At 38.2% G+C, this 21,545-nt stretch overlaps 1 protein-coding gene across 1 annotated transcript in view; it reads left to right on the top strand.

Annotated features, from left to right (window-relative positions):
• LOC150100532 (uncharacterized protein CG43867-like) overlaps nt 1-21,545 on the top strand; it is a 552,783-nt gene that overhangs the window by 18,199 nt on the left and 513,039 nt on the right. The window lies entirely within an intron of this gene.

The raw sequence follows: 21,545 nt of genomic DNA on the forward strand, positions 1-21,545 counted from the left end.
TCAAGACTCCAACATTATCAGATCTTATATTTCTATCGTCTAAGGCACTTTGTACCGTATCAATCCACCTATATCTTGGTCTTCCTCTGGGTCGTTTTCCTGCCAACCTGGCAGAGAACATTTGTTTTGCTAATCTTTCCTCTCCCATTCTATTTAAGTGACCATACCACCTGAGATTAGCTCTGTTAACGCATTCCTGGATGCTGACAATGTCAAGTTCTTTCCTAATATCCTCATTTTTAATATGATATTGCCATTGATGCCATCTGTTCACGCCTCTAATCTTTCTCAGGACTCTCATATCTGCGGTCTCTAGTCTTTGGTCAAGTGTTTTACTTCTGACCCAGCTCTCAGATCCATAAGTTCAAACTGGTTTGAAAACTGTCTTGTATACAGCTAATTTAGTGTTCCGACTAATTTCTCTCTTATTCCATATGAATTTATTCAATTGACTTCCCACCATACCAGCTTTGCTGATTCTGTTGTCTATTTCTATATTTAATTTACCATCTTCAGTAAAAATCGTGCCTAAGTAGCTGAAATGTTTTACTTGTTCCACAGGTTCTCCATTCACAACACAGTTGACATTTTCAATGATTCTGCCTATTTTCATTGTCTTTGTCTTTTTATTGCTGACCTTCATACCATATCTATTACAACAACTATTCAATTTAGTCAGAGAATCTTGCAGACTTGTAGCGGATTTATTTAGAAGTATAACATCATCCGCATAAAGCAAAGAACTGACATTAACATCTCCAATTTTGATATCAGGTTTAATACCACTTTCCTTCATAATGTGATCCATATACATAATGAATAACAGAGGGGATAATGTACATCCTTGTCTCACACCAGATTTAACATTAAACCATCTTCCTGTACTTCCTTCAATTCTAACTGCTGACTTACAACTCAAATAAAGACTAAGTATTGCTTGATATAATGCCCCATTGACACCATATAACTGCAGCGTATTGAATAGCTTCTCTCTTGGCACCTTGTCATATACCTTTTCCAAATCGACAGAACTTAAATACAGATCTTTGTTATATTCCCATGCTTTCTCGACTATTTGTCGTAAAGTGAAGATCTGATCCTGACAGCCTCTATTTGGCCTGAATCCAGCTTGTTCTTCACCAAGCTTTTCTTCCACAATTCTTCTCAACCGTTTCTCAAGTATACTTGCATAGAACTTGCCAGGAACACTCAGTAGGGAAATACCTCTGTAATTCTCACATTCAGTTTTATTTCCCTTTTTATATGTGGGTACTATGAGAGCTCTACTCCAATCATCAGGAATTCGTCCCTCAGTCCAGGCTTTCTGAACTATGCAGTGCAGCCACTGTAAGACTTTTATCCCACCATACTTCAGCATTTCTGGTCGAATATCATCTACTCCTGCTGCCTTTCCACATTTCAAGCCTTTGATGGCTTTTTCTACTTCAAGTATGGATATGTATTCCTGACTGCATGCCTAGTCAGTGTTTTTTATCACTGTGCTGTCATCACTGCTTGTTTCATTTAGCAGTTTTTCAAAGTAATTACTCTATACTTCAAGGATATCTTTTTCTCCTGTTTTCATGTCACCTTTATCATCTCTAACTCCTTTTACAGCACTCTTTCCTCCATTCCTAAGCTTCTTCAACAACCTCCAGAATATTTTGCTACCTTCTTGATATTTATTTTCTATATTCTTGCCAAAGTCCTCCCATGACTTTTGTTTTGCTAGTTTTACACACTGTTTAGCTTTCTTACATTTCTTACAAGAGTAAAAGCTGACTTATTTGCCAGGAACTTTTGATATGCTTTTTTCTTTTCCTTCACTGCCTCTTTAACTTCCTGTGTCCACCAGGGAGTTCTGATATTTTTATCCTTGCACATAACCTCACCACATGCCTCTCTGGCAGAATCAATCAATGTTTTCTTCAGCGTTTGCCACTGAATCTCTAAGGTTTGATTCCTGTTCTCAAACTCTTTCATTTTCTTTTCAATAATCTTTCTGTATTTTAGTCTACAGTTCACATCTGAGAGCTGCTCAACTTTTATTCGCTTTAAAACTTTCTTACATGTTATTCTTTTCAATATGAAATTCATTTTTATCCTGCTCAAGACTAAATAGTGATCACTTCCAATTTCAAATCCTCTGTACACTCTGGTGTCCTGCACCAGGGAGAAAACATCTCTATCAACAATAACATAGTCAATGAGACTTTTCTTATTCCTAGCCTCTTCTCTCCATGTGAATTTGTGCCCATTTTTATGTTGGAACATGGTGTTAGTAATAACCAGTCCATGTCCTGAGCAGAAATCCAACAGGTATTTGCCATTATTATTGGCTTTGCTCTTTTCTCCAAATTTTCCCAAAATATTTTTGTATGTCTGGCAATCATTTCCTACTCTGCTATTTAGATCCCCAACAAGGACCAACTTTTCCTTTTTAATTGTGTCAGTTGTTTTTTCTAAAGCATCAAAAAATTCCTCCACTTCTACTTTTGTAGAACCTTCTGTGGGACTATAGGCACAAATAAGTCTCATTGTCCAATTTCCATTCTGATGTTTGCCCACATTACTCTACTTGAGACTGACTGCCATTCAAGAAGATTAGCCTCATATTTTGTGTTGAATACTATGGCTACGCCTTCTTTTCCTTGATTGTCATTGCCTGAATATAACATTTTGTATTTATTGCTCAGAAAGATCTCACCAGTTTTGGTCTTTTTTGTTTCAGTCACCCCTATTATGTCGATCTGGTACTTATCTAATTCCTCAGCTAGCTCCATTTCTTTGCCATTCAGGCTTCTTACGTTGATAGTACCGATCTTTAACTCTGGTGATGTTGAGTTGGGGTTTGTTTTCAGATTTGTTCCAGTAGCTGATTTTTCGCTGTTCGCCCTGGTTCCCTGGCGAAAACAACGGGGGCCTTGTTTAACCGGGCGACGCCCCAGCCGGCATGAAATTTTGCCATGTTGTACCATCATTTTTTATTTTGGTTTAACCAAGAAGAATACAATTTGGTCGGCTAAATCCCAAATTGCCAGCCCATCCTCGTTCGTTCAGTATCAAAGTAGATACCCAACAGGGTGCACCACGAGAAGGTGAGGATTGGACATTAGGTCAGAAGCCCTGGTCGGTTCTCCACATTCCTTTAAAGGCTATGTGGAGGTCTCCTCTCAGTTATACTGCTTTGACCCTTAAGCACCCCATATTCATGTAAATACCAGTTTGGTGATTTTTTTTTTTGTGTGTGGGGGGGGGAGGTCAGATTCCTTGTTCTCTTGCTTCCTCTGTTGAAATATTTCTTATTATTATTATTCATCTGACCTTCATGGAGTCAGGAACTCATCATGGGAGGCACATACTATCACACACACAAAGCTCATCTAACCACCCATTAAACTGATTCAATGTGTGTCTATATTCGCAACACACTCAGGCAATTCATTCCATTCATCAACCACTTTACATGCAAAGAATCCTCTGCTCACATCCTCCTTATACAGTTTCCAGGGATGGCCTCTTGTTCTATCTCCCCTCCCTCTCACATTCTCTGGAAAATTTCCTCCATGTCAACCTGATAACATCCCCTGACTAACTTATATGTCTCAGTCATATCCACCCTCCTATTCATGAGGCTTTGCAGTTTTACATTCTTTCAATCTGTCTTCATACTCCACATTCCAAAGACCACTGGCCACATTTGTGAATCTTCTCTGGATCCTTTCTGACGTATCCTTGTCACCATGAAAACTGGGTGACCAAATTTGTGCATAATAATCCATATGATGCCCGATCAAGGTCTTATACAATGAAATCCTAACCTGTTTATTTTTGCATGTCAGAGTCCTCTGCTTCATTGCCATTATCCAAATCCAATGTGATGATATCACAACTTTTACAATGTGGGCCCTGAATTTCAGGTCTACCACTACTCCCAAATCTCTCATCTCCTATATCTAGTTTAAAATTTCCCCACAATCTGTTCAATCTATTCAAGTGCTCCTGTAAGGCCATAACTTCTGCTAGAGTCTCATTGCTCTCCCCAATTTTGCATAATCTCCAAACAGTTGCATATCACCAGTTAAACCCATCCCAATATCAGCAATATACAAATGAAACAATAATGGTCCCAGTACATATTCTTGTGGCACACTGCTAGTGACTTTCCTCTTTCGGGATACTGCATCCCAATATGCAATTTTCTGATGCCTATCTGACAGCTGGTCACCGATCCAACTCACTATTCTGTTATCCAATCCCATTCTTTTCAATTTAATTGACAGTATGTTGTGTGACAATCTATCAAAAGTGTTTGCAAAATCTAAATATACTATTGCATTATGCATCTCCCTTGTCCAAGAGATTTGTCACCTTGTTATAATGGCTATTGGATAGGTATCAGCAAGTTGTTTATGGGGATACTAACTTGAAAGAGGACAGTCACTAGTGGTGTGCCACATGGATCAGTTTTGTGATTGTTGTTATTCAATTTGTATGTTAATGATATTGGGATAGGTTTAACTGGTGACATACAATCTCTTCAAGTCCTGTTTGCATCATTTGTAAACATTTGTATATCACCAGTTAAACCAGATGCAAAGTATACACTTAGTGGGGAAATTTTGGATGAAGTTGAGGAGATAAGAGGTTCTGAAACAGGACTTGAAGAGAATGATAGCGGACAAGGATCTGAAGTTCAGAGGTTACATTGCACAAGTTGTAAAGACATCACATTATATCAGATTATGCAATGATACAGAGAACCTTAATGTGTAGAAATAAAGTGGTTCTGATTCCATTGCATAAGGCCTTGATCAGGACTGTTATGGATTTTTGTACACAGATTTAGTCCTCTGATTTTCCTGGTGATGAGGATATGTTGGAAAGGGTCCAGAGAAGACTGAGGTCATAAACTGGTCTTTGGGATGTGGGATATAAGGACAGATTGAGGGAATGCAGTTTGCAAAACCTTGTGAATAGGGGGAAGAGAGGGGGATATGATTGAGACATTCAAGTTGGTAAAAGGTTGTTAACAGGTTAATGTGGAAGAAAGTTTTCATAGAATGGGGGAAGAAGGTAGTATAAGGAGTAGGTTCTTTTCACAGGGAGTGGATGGTCAGTGGAATGCTTTGCCTGACATTGTGGTGAATGAAGATAAATTGAATGAGTTTAAAGCATCATGGAATCAAATGACTCATCATTCTGTGATGAGTCTTTTGACTCCATGGAGGTCTGGTGTTAATAATAATACATGTTAGTGAAACATGATCTCTCTTTAACAAACCCATCTCAAAACCACATATAATACTGCTGTTCTCAATCCATTATTGTATCCCAGTTCTCTCCAATCTTTCCTGTATCTTAACCATGACTCCATATATACATATTGCCCTCTTGTAGCCACAGCCTTACTACATTTATGCAGTGGCACAATTTCATCTTCTTTCCACTCTCTTGGAACTTGTGCTCTTGTAAGACTGTTATTAAACAAGCATGCCAGTGCTACTGCTATTTCTCCTGGAACATTTCCTTAAAACATGTGGTGATATGTCATCAAATCCTATTGCCTTATTGATACCAAGCTTATTTATTTCCTCATAAACCTCCTGTTCACTCACAATTTAGCTATCCTCTCCTATGTCCTCTACATTTGAGTTTTTCTTGATTTCACTCTGATGAGGATGAAACACACTCATAAATTATTAACCAAATACAGTCATACCCTGACTTACGCGAATCCGGAGTTACACGGTTTCATATATGTATGTATTCCCGTCCCGCTTCACGCCTCACCACTAGTCGTATCTTTCCGGTGCTGGCTGCATTCGCCAGTGTCGCACATGCTGTGAACAAGCACTGACGTGTTTCATGCAGTCTCCATTCATACACCATTAACATCATCTTTCACTGATCATTCTTCCTTCTACTTACCACATATCTGAAAAACTCTATGGTTTTTTTCTTGCTCAACTGAGTCAACTCCCTGGCCTGCCATTTATATGCCTCATGCAATTGTTTGCTACCATTATTCATCCTGTGCTGCATCCACAGTACCCTCTTCTTCCAAATTTTGTGCTTGATCCTTTTATTCATTTAACATCTACTTCATTCAGTCTTTTGACCTTCGTAATACATTACACATCAATCTTGTTAAATATCTTTTGATCAGTTCCCATGCAGCATTTATCTCCCTTCTGCTTTACATCTAATTTCATGCTATAGCTCCAAGTTGTCTCCTAAGCTTTTCATAGTCGCCAGCTTTGTGATTATAATGAATTACACATATATCCTTTCTTGAAGTCCTCATATAGCTAGCCACAACCCAGGTGATCACTCATGATCACTCTCACCAACTAGAGAGAAGTGCAAAATCCCACTCACAATCACATTCTCTGATGAAATGATCAGATCAAAAACTCTCGAAGCTTGTGTGTCTTCCTTTATGTGCTGCTTGAGATAGTTCTCTCCCAAGAATTTGAGAAATTAATTTTCCATATTCCCAAATGTTATTTCTTCATTCCAGTCTATATACTGCCATAATTGAAATCACTCATAATAATCACCCTTCCCTTGTTCACTGATCAAAGTTGATTATACATTTCTTTATCACTTCTCTCCACATTCCCTGGCCTATAGCTACATCCAATTAAATATCTCTTTCTGTCAACCTCCACCTTATTGACTTAAAACCATCTCCACTTTGTGTGGACATAATTTGCCTACTATCATCAATGGCACCCTCCCTCCCTTCTTGTTCTTTCTACCCTCATGGAAAACATCATACTTGTCCATTTCGATTTTCCCATTGGATATCATCCTTATCCAAACATGTTTCACTTATTCCAATAATTTTTTTTGGGATGAATATACTCAACAGCGAAAAGCATTTCATCTCTCTTATTTCTGATGTTCCTGGCATTTGTAGATTGCGATATTCCTATACCCAACCATTTGCTAGCCTAGCTGGCCAAGTGGTTAGCGTATTCGCTCTGCAGCCAAAAGGCTGAGAGTTCAAATCTCACCATGGGCATGGATGTTTGCAATTGTCTGTGGAAATACTAGTGGTCGGCAGTAGATGGCGTTGGTGTAGTTGCGGTCAGTTGGTGGAGAGAGAGTTGTAGAGCAGGTGCCCTCCCTCGATGAGTCTTTGGACTCCCTGGAGGTGTCTAATAATAATAATAATTCCCAATTGCTTTTATCGCTACTTAAGCTATCTATCCCTTCAGACTCAACTACATCCCATACATCCCAGTCCATACTGCCATCCTCATTCATGCATTCACTTCTACTGCCAACATCCACTCTCCTTATACTGTCTCCCTGTCCATGTTGTATTCTCGTTCTATCACTACTACTGTTTACATTTATAATCACTTCAGCCTCACCAGTTCCCCTCTCTCTCTCTTGATCTTTTGCTTTCACCTCTTACATTTTTTTTTTTTTTTAAATTTGGAAACAAGATAATTTCAGTTATGGGCCACTTGCTGAATATCTGCTAGACAGTCATTCTGCAGTTTGATCTATCAATCTATTATTTATTTTAATTTCCCTGAATTTAAACTGTACTTAACTTTTCTTTTTAAAATTATAATCTAAAGAATCTGAAGTTACTGTTTCTTTTTTCTCTATCTACAAGCCATCTGCATATCTGTCTAGAACCATTGCATTTATACGTGTACTAGCTTTTTTTTGTATATAAGTATATCATTATCAAAAATAGAAATAATGTGTTATTCTATCAAAATTAGAAAAGATGCTATGGTTTTTTGTTTTGCTTATGCTGTTTTGCCAGAGTACACCATTGGAATTTCATTGGAATTTCTTACTAAAAATGACTGTTAACTGATAATATCATATAAATCCCAAATTTTGTGTGTTCTAATCCAAAATGAATTAGAGCATCTTGTTTTGATTCCTTACTATGTGTAAAGAATAGGAGCAAGTAGTTGCAAACCAAACATATTTTGCTTATACAATTCCATGTAAGAATTTCAGTGCTTTAAGCACTGTACTGGCCTCGACTATATACATCCATAATTGCATAGATGCGAAGTATCCATTAAAGTAAATAAAACTCGTGGATAATATAGAAAAAATTATATGGATACAAAGCATATATTTTTGATATATTTGATCAATGTGGCAAGTTGGGTGGTTTAAACATATTGCATGAGAAAAATGTGCTCGTGACAGTGGCACACCCGTGGGGGTGGTAACTGCTCTCTAGAGAAAAAGGAAAGAAACACTAGAAAATTTTCTAAAAATCTTTTCCTAATTAAAATTCATTTTTTATTTATGTTGTGTCGTGTCTTCTATTTCTATACTACATATGAATTAGCAATCACTGCAGATGCTCAGTCATAGGTCGTATGCGATGCATAGTGTGTATTCTTAAATCATCTACTCATCCCCCCCCCAAGATTAAATCCTGAGTGCATCACTGGCCCATGAGATGCACTAACTTTGGTTTCATGAAAACATTACATATTATGCAAGAAGGTTTAATTCCCTCTCCCTCACTAATCATTATTTGGTTCTCTAATTTGCTTCTGAAATCATTGTGTGATCAGTGATTTCAAAACCAAAAAGGCTAGTAAATTATTTCTAATTATTACTACTTCTAATTATTTAGAACATAAAAGAGTAAAAGTTAAAGTTTTTCATTCTGTGTTTTCTTCTGGTAAGTTTTTATTTATGAGAAGCATTATTACTCTTTCTTGAAAGATCAAATAAAAATGTTGCTCTGTGTTTAATGAAAGTGAATTGTTCAAAAAATTTTTATATATTCTTATTTTCCTTTAAGAAGGAGGTCAAGTATTGTTTTAGTTCATAAAATATGAAAAGCTTTAATTAACTTTTCATGCATGCTTCCATTTGGAAATTTTATTACTTTTAAATCTTGGCTAGATTGTATTCACATCAACTGCCGGGAGGATGCTAAAGCAGAAGTTAATATTCGGCATTTGTACTTATGTACACTATTTATTCTTAAGAATTTGCAATGAGCAATAATGAAATATTCAGACCTTTATGTTGAACAAGAATGCAGAAAGCATGTATGAGTGATACCATATTAAGGAACTCACCAGGCACTGCTTTCTTTTCTTTTTCTTTTACGGTCCTCTCTTAATTAATAAATAACTTAAAATATTTTTTGTCATGTGATTTTTGATGCTGATTTGAGTATATTAGACACCTCATAATTATTTGATATTTATTAGGATAAATCACTCAAGCTGAACTGATTGTATAAGTCATTAAATTTCAAATCCTTGAATATTTTTATTTAAGGTAATTAATCAGTTGGTTTCATGTTTGTTAAAATACTTGTATTAGCTCTTTATAATACTTTCAGACTGAAAGAATTTGCCTTCCTTTGGGGTTGATACCAGTAATTGCTGCCATTCAGCAGCTATTGATGAAGAGTATTTGAGTTTTTATCCCTCACTCCCCATTCCTCTGCTTTCATAGTCCTTATTTCTGGCATGAATTTGTATGTTCACAACAGAGGCATCATATGGACAAGCATCGACATTATTAAGTGTCCCTATGGTAAATTTCTAAGGACAAAGGACCAATTTGTTTTTGTGTGAGATTTGCTTTGCTATAGTGAATATTCTTTAGAACGAATTAAAGATGCCAAGAAATTATATTCTTGTTTAATCTTTTATCCAAGTGTAAGCAAAGCATGAAGTATTTTCGCTACTGGAGTACTTGTATATAAAGGCTAATGACTTTATATACACATTAATTACCTTAATATTCCATAATACAAAGCACACATCCTCTTGGGTGTGTATAATACTATGCATTATGGAAAGGACCACTACCCAGACTGGTCTATTTGTATATGGGAAATATATGACTTCTGCATTACTACAACCTTGGTATCTCTTCTGGGTCTGGCAATAATGAGACCTCAACATTTTTCAGAAGCTGTCAGAAGCCAAAAAATGCTTAGCCTTATTAAATAATAATAATAATAATAATTATTATTATTATTATTAAAGATAATCAGCTGAAAGGCTATAAAATAAAATGGGATTTACCATCTCCCACTCAATCAATTATTATTATTATTGTTATTATTATTCATGCCTTCATGGAGTCAAGAGACTCATCATGGGAGGTCCTTCCTAGGAAACACGAAGTCTGTCATACCGCTCCTTGAACGCATTGACCATTCTTGCTCTCACCACTCTATCAAGCAATGGATTCCATGGTTCTACCACCCTCCACACAAAGAAACCACTTCTCACTCTCTTGCTCACAGTTTCCTTTCATACTTTCCAGGTGGCCGCTTGTTATCGCTCCTTCCTGCTGCTCACCAGTGTCCACCCTGTAATTGCCTCTCAACAGTTTAAAAGTCTCGATCGTATCACCTCTCCTTCTTCTATCTACCTCACTCTGCAGTCCACATTCCCTCAGCCGATCCTCATAATTAACATTGTACAGTCCTGAAACCATCTTTGTTATCTGCCTCTGTACCCTTTCCACAGTTAATTTATCCCCTTCAAATCCTGTGGGCCAAACTTGAGAACAGTAGTCTAAGTGTGATTAGGGTCTTATACAACGGAATGATAACTCTTTTATCTCTGCAGATGAGCATCCTTCTCAGTATTGCAGCAATCCTCTTGGTTACCTTCACCACCTTTGCAATATGCCCCTGAATTTCAGTTTTCTGTCGATCATCACCCTCAAGATCTCTTGTCTCCCCTACTTTCTCCAGTACAGCTCCTCCAATTGAGTATGCAGCCTCCCATCGATGTATCTCAAACTTCAAGACTTTACATTTTGCTTCATTAAACTGACACCCCCCATTCGTTTGCCCATCTGGCTAATTTATTTAAATCCTCTTGCAGGGCTGCCACATCTGTACTATTACTAATAACACTTCCCAGCTTCACATCTGCAAACAACTGAATATCCCCTTGCAATCCATTGACAATGTCATTGATATAAAGGTTAAACAATACAGGTCTCAGTTCTAAGCCCTCTGGAACCCCACTTGCTTCATCAAAGGGCAATATCAAGGAACCTTGTGCTTCCTTAATATTGCCCCACCATACACGACTCTCTGATAGCTATCAGGTAGCCAATCCTGAATCCAGTTGAATAACCCAACATCTAAACCCATGTGCTATAACTTAAATATCAGCTTATCATGTGGCACCTTGTCAAATGCCTTTGCAAAATCCAAAAAAAAGGCAGTGTATGACTTTCCCTCATGAACAGCTCTTGTCACTTTATTATAAAAGGCAATCATGTTACTTAAGCAAGAGTACCCCTTAACAAATTCATGTTGATTCTCACAGACAACATTACCCTCAGCTGCCCATTGCTGTATGTAGCCCCTCACTAATAATAATATAATAATAATTATTATTATTATTATTATGGGCGACTCCAGGGAGTCCTTAGACTCATCGAGGGAGGCCCTAAACATCATGTCCACACAACTATTCGACATTCTCACAGTATCTATCATACCTTGATTTGAACTCACTCACCATCATAGCACCCACAACAGAGTCTGGCAGCTTATTTCACTCATTTACCACTCTAAAAGTAAAGAACCCAGCTCTAACACCATTGCTAACCACACTCTTGCCCAGCTTCCATAGATGGTCCCCTAGTTCTCCCACCACCAGTTTTGATCTCAAAAATATCCTCTGAGTTAATCCTATTGAAACTCTTTAGCAATTTGAATGTCTCAATCATATCTCCCCTTTTCTGCCTATCAACCAATTTCTACAACCCACAGATCTTCAACCTGTTTTCATAAGGTTCATTCCATAGACCTGCTATCGTCTTGGTCACTCGCCTCTGAATCCTCTCCACCTCCTTCCCATCAAGAAGAAACCTAGGTGACCAAATCTGGTACAGTAGTCGAGATGAGGTCTTATCAAGGCTCAGTACAGAGGAACAATAACTTGCTTGTCTCTGCTCATCAAAGTATTTTTCAACAACCAAGTGAGTTGATGAGCTGATTTAGCCACTTTTGCAATGTGCCTCCTAAACTTCATCTCCCTATCCACCAACACTGCCAAGTCCTTGGCCTCATCATTCTCCTGGAATACAGTTCCACCAGTGTGGTATACTGCTGCTAATCTTTTCATCCCAAAATAAATAACCTTACGTTTTGTCACATTAAATTGACATCCATTCTCCTTGTTGTTTTAAGGATACTTGCGACATAAGACTGAATGATATAATCACGTAATCACAAGAAAGATATTTATTTAACCAAATATTTCGGTCTGGAAATAGCAGACCATCGTCGGTGGTATTACAAGAACAGTTTAAAAAATATTGTTAGTATTCTAGCTTGTATATTTTTTAAACTGTTCTTGTAATACCACCGACGATGGTCTGCTATTTCCAGACCGAAATATTTGGTTAAATAAATATCTTTCTTGTGATTACGTGATTATATCATTCATCCATTCTCCTTAGTCCAGAACTCCAATCTATCCAAATCATCCTGCAAGATTTTGACATCTTCTGCATTCACTATTGCCTACCCAACTTTGCATCATCAGCGAACAAATGAACTGTTCCACTTAGCTCCTTCCCTATATCGTTAATGAACAAGTTAAACAGCAGTGGTCCAAGAACAGAACCCTGCGGCACATCACTGGTCACAGGCCATCTTTTGGACCCTACTCCTGAATAAACTACTCTCTGATATCTCTCCATCAACCACCCACCTATCCATCTCACCAACCCTATATCCATTCCCATATGTTGCAGTTTATGGATTAGAATTCGATGTGGTATCCTGTCAAATGCCTTAGCCAGGTCCAGCAGTATCACTGTAAACCCATTACCCTTATCCAGTTCAGCTATCAGTGTGTTATAAAAATTGAGCAAGTTACTGAAACATGATCTACCCTTCACAAAGCCATGCTGTCCCCGGTACAGTATCTCATTTTCATCAATCCATTCCTATATTTTTCCCTTGACTACTTTCTCCAAGACCTTTACAACGACTCCTAATATGCTGATCATTCGGTAATTTGCAACAGTAGTCTTGGATCCCCTTTATGCAGTGGAACTATTTTCCCCTCTTTCCACACATTCGGGACTAAACCATACCCGAGACTCAGATTAAACAACATGGTCAAGTGCACTGATAATTCTTTAGCCACTTCACATAAGACCCATGCCGATATACTATCCAATCCCACACATGTATTTACATTAAGGTTCTGTAATAGACTATTCACCTTCACTTCATTCATTACAATTCCCTTGTAAACTAATGATTCCTTCATTCTTTCAATGTCACCACCTGGATAATATACTCTTGCAAATTGCTCGCTCAGTAATTCCACTATATCAACTGATTCAGTGATCTCCTTACCATCGGCATTCCTTAAAATAATTTTGCCATGTACAGTTTTTTTTCTGCTTGCAGCATATTGAAAGAACTGTTTGGGATTCTCTTTAGCTTGCATAGCTAGTTTCCTTTCATAATCCGCTTTTGCTTTTTTTTACCACACTCGTTACCCTTCTTGCCTGTGCTTTATACCATTCGTGCGCCTGCAGGTCACTTTTCTCTTTAAATTCCTTCCACAGTTGTTTCTTTTTTGCAGCTCAAGCTTATTGGTGTTATTCATCCATTTAACCCCTACTTGTTTTTCTATTCAGACCCTAGGTATACAATCAGTCATAACCTCCTGTAAATGCTCCTTGACCACTTCCCATGCTCTATCAATATACAGCCCTTGCAGTTTTACATGCCATGGCACTGAACCAAGCAATCTCCTAAGCTTGTCATACCTGCCAGCAGGATAATTCCACATATACCCTGTCTTAATCGAAAATATCACATATTTAGCCACCTCCCAGGTCAAGACCTTATGATCACTCTCACCAATAGGTGAGAGTGATCATAATGAATATGACCATGTTGCCAATAGGTGGCAACATGGTCATATTCATTACAGTCAAATTCTCAGATGCTATTACCAGGTCAAGCACTCTCGAACCCCTAGTATTTTCAATTACATGCTGTCTCAGATAGTTATCCTTTAATAATTGAATAAAATCCATTTCCTTTCTCACATGTGTCCTCTCCTCCTTCCAATCAATGTTACCATAGTTGAAATCCCCCATAATAATTTCCTTCCTTCCACTCATTTCATCAATTTGTTTATGCATACTATCTCCACCATCTATTCTGTCACCTGGTCTATAGCAGCACCTAACTGTATATTTTGTTCTGCCAGTCTCAATCTCACCAAATAGTCTCAAATGAGCTCATTTCCCTATCCTGCAATACAACTTCAATTCTCCTTGGCTGCAGTTCATCAGCTATCATCAATAATACTCTTCCCCCCATTTTATTCTCTCTGTCTCTTCTAAACACACTTTTACCTACACATTCTATCCCACTAACTATATCATGTTCCGTCAGCCATGTTTCACTAATGCCAATAACCTGTGGCAGGAAGAGCCAACCAAGGCAAAAATTCTTCCTTCTTGTTCCTAATACTCCTTGCATTAGTATACATGAAATGCAGAGGTACCTTTGTCCCACTCCTATCTTGATATGTTATTCTAACTATCCCATTCTGATTACTTGTCCTTAGTACTGGCTCGGGTACATTATATACATTCGTACACTCAACTGTCTCACTGATGTCCGCATATCCACTCCCCCCCCCCTCTCCTTAGTAGTTCTAGTTTCCCTGGTTCTGCACATCTCCATTTTCACTTCATTCAGCAACACCTTTTCCAGTCTCTGCACACCAAATCCATTCAAATGCAGGCCATCCATCTTGTATAAATTCTTTCGCCCATCAGACTCATTCCACACGTCCATGAATTCCACACCACACTGTCTGCATAACCTGCGCATAAAGTCATTTGCAATTATGGCCCTCCTTCTAAACTCCTCTCTTTCGTACCGGAGCAACAGACTCACCATCCTAACTCTGTCACTCTTTTCTTTTGCTACCTTCAACAATACTTTCAAGTCCTCTCTCATAAAAAATTTATCTCCTTTCAATTCATTGGTACCCGCCACAACTATCAGTTCTTTCACCCTCTGTTTTTATACTCTAATACTCTCACTTACATCCTTAAATTTCACACCCGGTAAGTACAATTAAGTTAAAATCCCATCTATCACACCTCTTAATAACAAGTCACCATACAACACTCTTTCCTTGATTTCTGAAACTCTCCCACTCTTACGCTTATTTTTCCTTTCAAACACTTGTTTATTTCCATTAGAGGAGGCACTCTGGAAAAAGTTTTGCAGGTGCTCCAACTGCCGCTGCGCACTGTGTATTACTCCGTGTAACCTAGCGATCTCACTCGTTACAAATAATTCCTTTTTTTTTTTTCCATCATTTAAACCATTTTCTCTCTCTGTATAATTGCTTTCACTCTCTCTTTGATCACTGCTCGCATTGCCATCTTGTACAACATCGCAATTCCCTATCAAGCCACTATTTTCACTCGCATTCTGGATTTCTTCAACCACAACAATCTCGTGTCCTGACACATACTTCAATTCCTCACTTTCCTTACACTTTCTGCACATTCTCCCACCACTATCATTTTCCATCCAAACTCTAGCCTCTTTCGGGAAAGCATGCATCCCACACATATCAAACTGGACAAACTCCCTCACATTAAAGTTTTTGAACAAAGGTGTCGTATTTTTGGATGCTATTATCTTTCGTCGCATTGGCACCATGTGCTCTTCTATGAAACGTATCGTTAAAATACTAAGTTAAATAAAATGGAATTCACACCAAAATCACACAGAACAAGCTACCAAATATAAACAATATTACGTTAAGATTTAAACCAATATTCAATTTTCACTCAAAATTATACTTAGCTTTTGGGAGCTCTCTGAAAACACTACACACCATTATTATTATTAATATTATTATTATTATTATTACGGGCAACTCCAAGGTGTCGGCAAACTCATCGAGGGAGGCCCTAACATAATGTCAAGAACAACTATTCGCCATTCACACAGTATCTATCATACCTTGCCTTGAACTCATTCACAGTCATAGCACCCACAACAGACTCTGGCAGCTTATTCCACTCATTCGCCACTCTCCAAGTAAAAAACCTAGCTCTAACACCCTTGCTAACCACACTCTTGCCCAGCTTCCATAAGTGTCCCTTAGTCCTCCCACCACCAGTCCTATTCTCAAAAATATCTTCTGAATTAATCTTAGAGAAACCCTTCAGTAATTTGAATGTCTCAATCATGTCACCCCTTTCCGCCTATCAACCAATTTTTGCAACCCACAAATCTTCAACCTGTTCTCATATGGTTCATTTCATAGACCTGCTATCATCTTGGTCACTCGTCTCTGGATCCTCTCCACCTCCTTCCCATCAAGAAGAAACCTGGCGCCCATATCTGCATAACCTTACACTTTTCCACATTAAATCGACATCCATTTTCCTTAGCCCAGTCCTCCAAACTATTCAAATCATCTTGCAAAATTTTGACATCCTGTGCACTCACTATTGCTCTACCCAACTTTGCATCATCAGCAAACAAGTGAACACTTCCTCAGAGATCCTTTCCTATATCATTAATGAACAAATTGAAAAGTAGTGGTCCAAGAACAGAACCCTGCGGCACACCACTAGTCACAAGCTGTCTTTTGGACTCTACTCCTGAATAAACCACTCTCTGATATCTCTCCATCAACCACCCTCCTATCCATCTCACCAACCCTATATCCATCCCCATATGCTGCAGTTTACTGATTAGAATTCCATATGGTATCCTGTCAATGGCCTTAGCAAGGTCCAGTAGAATCACTGTAAACCCATTAAACTTATCCAGTTCAGCCGTCACTGTGTTATAAAACCTGAGCAAGTTACTGGGGCATGATCTACCCTTCACAAAATCATGTTGTCCCTAATACAATATCCCATTTTCATCTATCCAATCCTGTATTCTTTTCTTGACTAATTTCTCCAAGACCTTGACAATGATTCCTGATATGCTAATGAGTTTGTAATTTACAACAGCAGTCTTGGAACCTCCTTTATGCAGTGGAACTATTTTCCCCCTCTTTCTACCCCCTCGGGACTAACCCAGAACCGAGATTCAAATTAAACAAAATGGCCAAGGGCACTGACAATTCTTTAGCCGCTTCACGTACGACACAAGCTGGTATACCATCCAATCCCACAGATGTATTGACATTGAGGTTTTGTAATAGACTACTCACCTCCACTTCATTCACCACAATTCCCGTATAATCTATTGGTTCATCCATTCCTGCAATTTCACCACTTGGATGATATATTCTTGCAAAGTGCTCACTCAATAATTCAACTATATCAACTGATTCGGTTACCTCTCTACCATTGGTATTCTTTAAAATCATTCTGCCATATACATTTTTTCTTTTACTTGCAACATATCGAAAAAACTGTTTGGGATTCTCTTTAGCCTTCATGGTTAATGTTCTTTCATAATCCGTTTTTGCTTTTCTTACCACACTCTTACCACACACTTTTCTTACCATGGTTAATGTTCTTTCATAATCCATTTTTGCTTTTCTTACCACACTCGTTACCTTTCTGGCCTGCTATTTATACCGTTCGTGTGCCTGCCGGTCACCTTTCTCCTTAAATTCCCTCCATAGTTGTTTCTCTTTTTGCAGCTCAAGCTTAATGGTGTTATTCATCCATTTAACCCCTACTTGATTTATTATTCGGACTCTTGGTATACAGTCAGCCATTGCCTCATGCAAACATTTCCTAACTGCATCCCATGCACTATCAACATCGAGCCCTTGCTGTTTTACATGCCGTTGCACTGAACCAATCAAACTCTAAGCTTGTTATACTTACCAGCCCGATAATTCCACTTGTACCCTGTCTTAATTGTAAATTCTACACCTTTAGCCACCTCCCAATCAAGACCATATGATCACTCTCATCAATTGGTGGCAACGTGGTCATATTCGTTACAGCCAAATTCTCAGATGCAATTACTTGGTCAAGCACTCTCTAACCCCTAGTATTTTCCATTACATGCTGTCGCAGATAGTTATCCCTTAATAATCGCATAAAATGCAATTCCTTCCTCCCATGTGTCCTCTCCTCCTTCCAATCAATGTTACCATACTTGAAATCACCCATAATAATTACCCTCCTTCCACTCATTTCTTCTATTTGCTTATGCATACTATCTCCACCATCTATTCCATCACCTGGTCTTTAGCAGCACCCAACTGTATATTTTGTTCTGCTAGTTTCATTCTCACACCAGATAGCCTCAAATGTGCTCTTTTCTCTATCCTGCAGTTCCACTTCTATTCTCCTTGGCTGTAGCTCATCAGCTATCATCAATAACACTCCTCCCCCCATTTTATTTTCCCTGTCACTCCTGAACACACTATACCCCTCACATTCAATCCCACTAGCTATATCATCTTCTGTCAGCCATGTTTCACTAATGCCAGTAACCTGTGGCCTGGAAGTGCCAACTAAGGCCAAAAATTCTTCCTTCTTGTTCCTAATACTTCTGGCATTAGTATACATGAATTGCAGAAGCCCATGTGTCCCATCCCTATTTTGATGCCTTATACTAACTATTCCATTCTGATTCGTAGTCTTTCATACTCACTTGGGCATATTACACACATTCATACACTCAACTGTCTCCCTAAAGTCTGCATATCTACTCCCCCCCCCCTCCTTAATAACTCTAATTTCCCTGATTCTGCACATCCACTTCCACTACATTCGACAACACCTTTTCAAGTCTCCGTACACTAAATCCATTCAAATGTAAACCACCAATCTTATATAAATTCTTTTGCCCATTGAACTCACTCCACTCTTCACAAATTCCACACCACTCGTCCTGCATAATTCATGCATAAAGTCATTTGCAATCATGGCCCTCCTTCTATACTCTTCACTGTCATACTGTGGAAACAGACTCACCATCCTCACTCTCTCACTATTCTCTTTTGCTACCTCATGCAATTCCTTCACATCCTCACTCATAGCCATTTTGTCTCCTTTCAAATCATTTGTACCTGCTACTACTATCAATTCTTTCACCTGCTGCTTTTGCATTCTAATTGACTCGCTTACATCCTTAACATTCGCACCAACCTGGTGCGAATGTTAAGGATGTAAGCGAGTAAGTAAGTCGACTAACACACCTCTTACTAAGGAATCTCCATACAACACTCGCTCTTTCATTTTGTTTACACTCACTATCATACTCTTATTTTTTCTATCATACTTTTGCCGTTTTTCAGTCGCTATGCTAGGTAAACATTTTTGCCAACGCTCAAGCTGCCGATTTGCCCTGTGTGTCGCTCCACGTAACCGAGTGATCTCACTCATTGCATCAGTCTCATCATTTTTATTCTCCGATAATTCATTCGTTCTTTATGTTTACCTTCACCATGTAGCCCTCTAGTGGCTGAAATTAAATATGTTCATGATGGACTGGTTGCAACTGTATTCTCAGATTTATTAGGAGTAATGCAGCATATTATGCAGACAAAATATTTGCAGCTATGAGGGAAAAGTTATGCGGTTTGCCAGAGAAGATGGAATGAGGTTTATTGTATTGGAAGAACTTTGGTTCAGGAGGTAGAGAAGGGGATATGGGGATCTTGGTGGATAGGGAATTGAAGTTCAGGGGACACACTGCAAAAGGTATAAGTGTTTCTAAAAATTGCTGCTATAATGCAAAGAACACTGACAGATGAGGAGATGATAGTTCTACTGTCTTCTTGTTCTTGAGTATTCTTCTATTGAGCAGGTTCTTCTCTTAGTAGCAGAAGCTTTCCTTCCGCTCTCTCTTCTGTTCTGAGCCTTCTCTTTCAAGGTTGTGTACTCTTGTGTCTGTTTACTCTTGTACTGTTGTGTCTCCATCAGCATGTCAAGTTCTTTACTGTATAAAGCACTAATTACATCTCATTAGGATTTCTTTGTACAGATTTGGTCACCTGGCTATATTAGTGATAAGGAATATTGGAGAGAGTGTAGAGGCTAATAAGTAAGACTGTCTCAGGATTCTGAAATATTGAGTAAGAGGACAGATTAAAGAGTGCCATTGTTAAGCACACAAAAATACATCTGCAGTCATGACTATGATCAGTCTGGTCTTGCAGACCATAGTTTGGATACCATCCATAGGATCAACTGGAAAATAACCACCATGCTTGATCACAGCAAATTTAGAAAAGAAAGATTGTTTTGGGAATCTGCAGCTGATGTCAGAAATCAGCTTAATCTAAATAAATATGGTTGAGAAACCTCCCAAAATTTGGGAAACATTAATCCTTTGAAGTCTGATTTTATAACCTAAGTCTCCTACAGATGCTCACAGAGGGAATACCCACCTAATTAGGACTCGAGTGGCTCCTTCCATCCACTCGGTTTATTTAGTTTTATATTGTTGTTGTGCGTATGTTACAAGTGTTAGTTTGTACTCTCTGATGATGTCTCTGTGACAGATGAAATATTGGAAGAAATAAAATAGTTTTTAATCCTTTCCTAGTGCTGTTAATACTGCATTAAACCCCAAACATGATGGAGTGGTCTTCAGAGTGTGACATATAAGTCGGCAAGAGGAGCCTATCAAACAGATACAGGGGAATTATTGCATATGATAGTGGTTGAGGTAAGAAGTCATTTTTGGAAATTGTAGAAAAGTCACATGACTTAGAAAGTGAATGAGTAGAATGCATTGCCAGAGGGTAGTGAGTGCTCCAGCATTGAATGTCTTCAAGGCAAGATGTGATAGTTATTGTGGTCTCTGAGTATTCAACCCTCCCGCGATGAGATTTTGGACTCCATTGGAGGCTTGGAAGTAATATTGTCATGGATAATTAATTAGATGAGCACATTTTTTAAACTCTGCATTCATTCAAGCTAGAATTGTAGTTAGATTTTCATGAAGGAACTTGACATCAAGATCATCTTCTCATCTGCTCATGGTGGGTTGAGTTCCTTAAAGATGAATTTTTGCCATTTTTTTCTGTCTGCTGTTTTTTATGTAGTTCTATTGTGGAGTTTAAGCAGGTGCTTTCTTTAATGCTGTTCAGTCCATTTCTTTCTTGGTCTTCTTCTGCTGGGCTGTCCTTCAATTCTACCATTTAATAATATGTTTGGTAGTCTTTCTGGGTTCATTCTTGAAACATGTCCAAACCAGCTTAGTTGGCTCTTTTTTAGTGTTGTAATTATTGTTTCTTTAAAGTTAAGTTCTTCTCTGACTTTTTTCATTTGTTTTTCTTTCTGTTCAGCTTGTTCTATTGATTTTACTTAGGCATTTCAAAAGCCTTGAGTTTATCCATTTCTTTTTTTTTTCTTAAGATCCAGCATTCTGAGCCATAGAGTACTGTGGGAATTATTATGTGACACACCTCCAGGGAGTCCATAGACTCATTGAGGGAGAGTGTGCCAACAGCATTCAACGAGTGATCTCCTTTTAGCTACTAACTACACTCATCATTGTTTTATATATCTTTAGTTTGAGTTCTTTGCTTAATATTTTATTATCCCATATTTTT

This window comes from Typopeltis vanoorti, chromosome 13 (genome assembly GCF_054136105.1).
Source record: "Typopeltis vanoorti isolate ZY-2024b chromosome 13, IOZ_Tvanoo_1.0, whole genome shotgun sequence".
NCBI classification, from domain to species: Eukaryota; Metazoa; Arthropoda; class Arachnida; order Uropygi; family Thelyphonidae; genus Typopeltis; species Typopeltis vanoorti.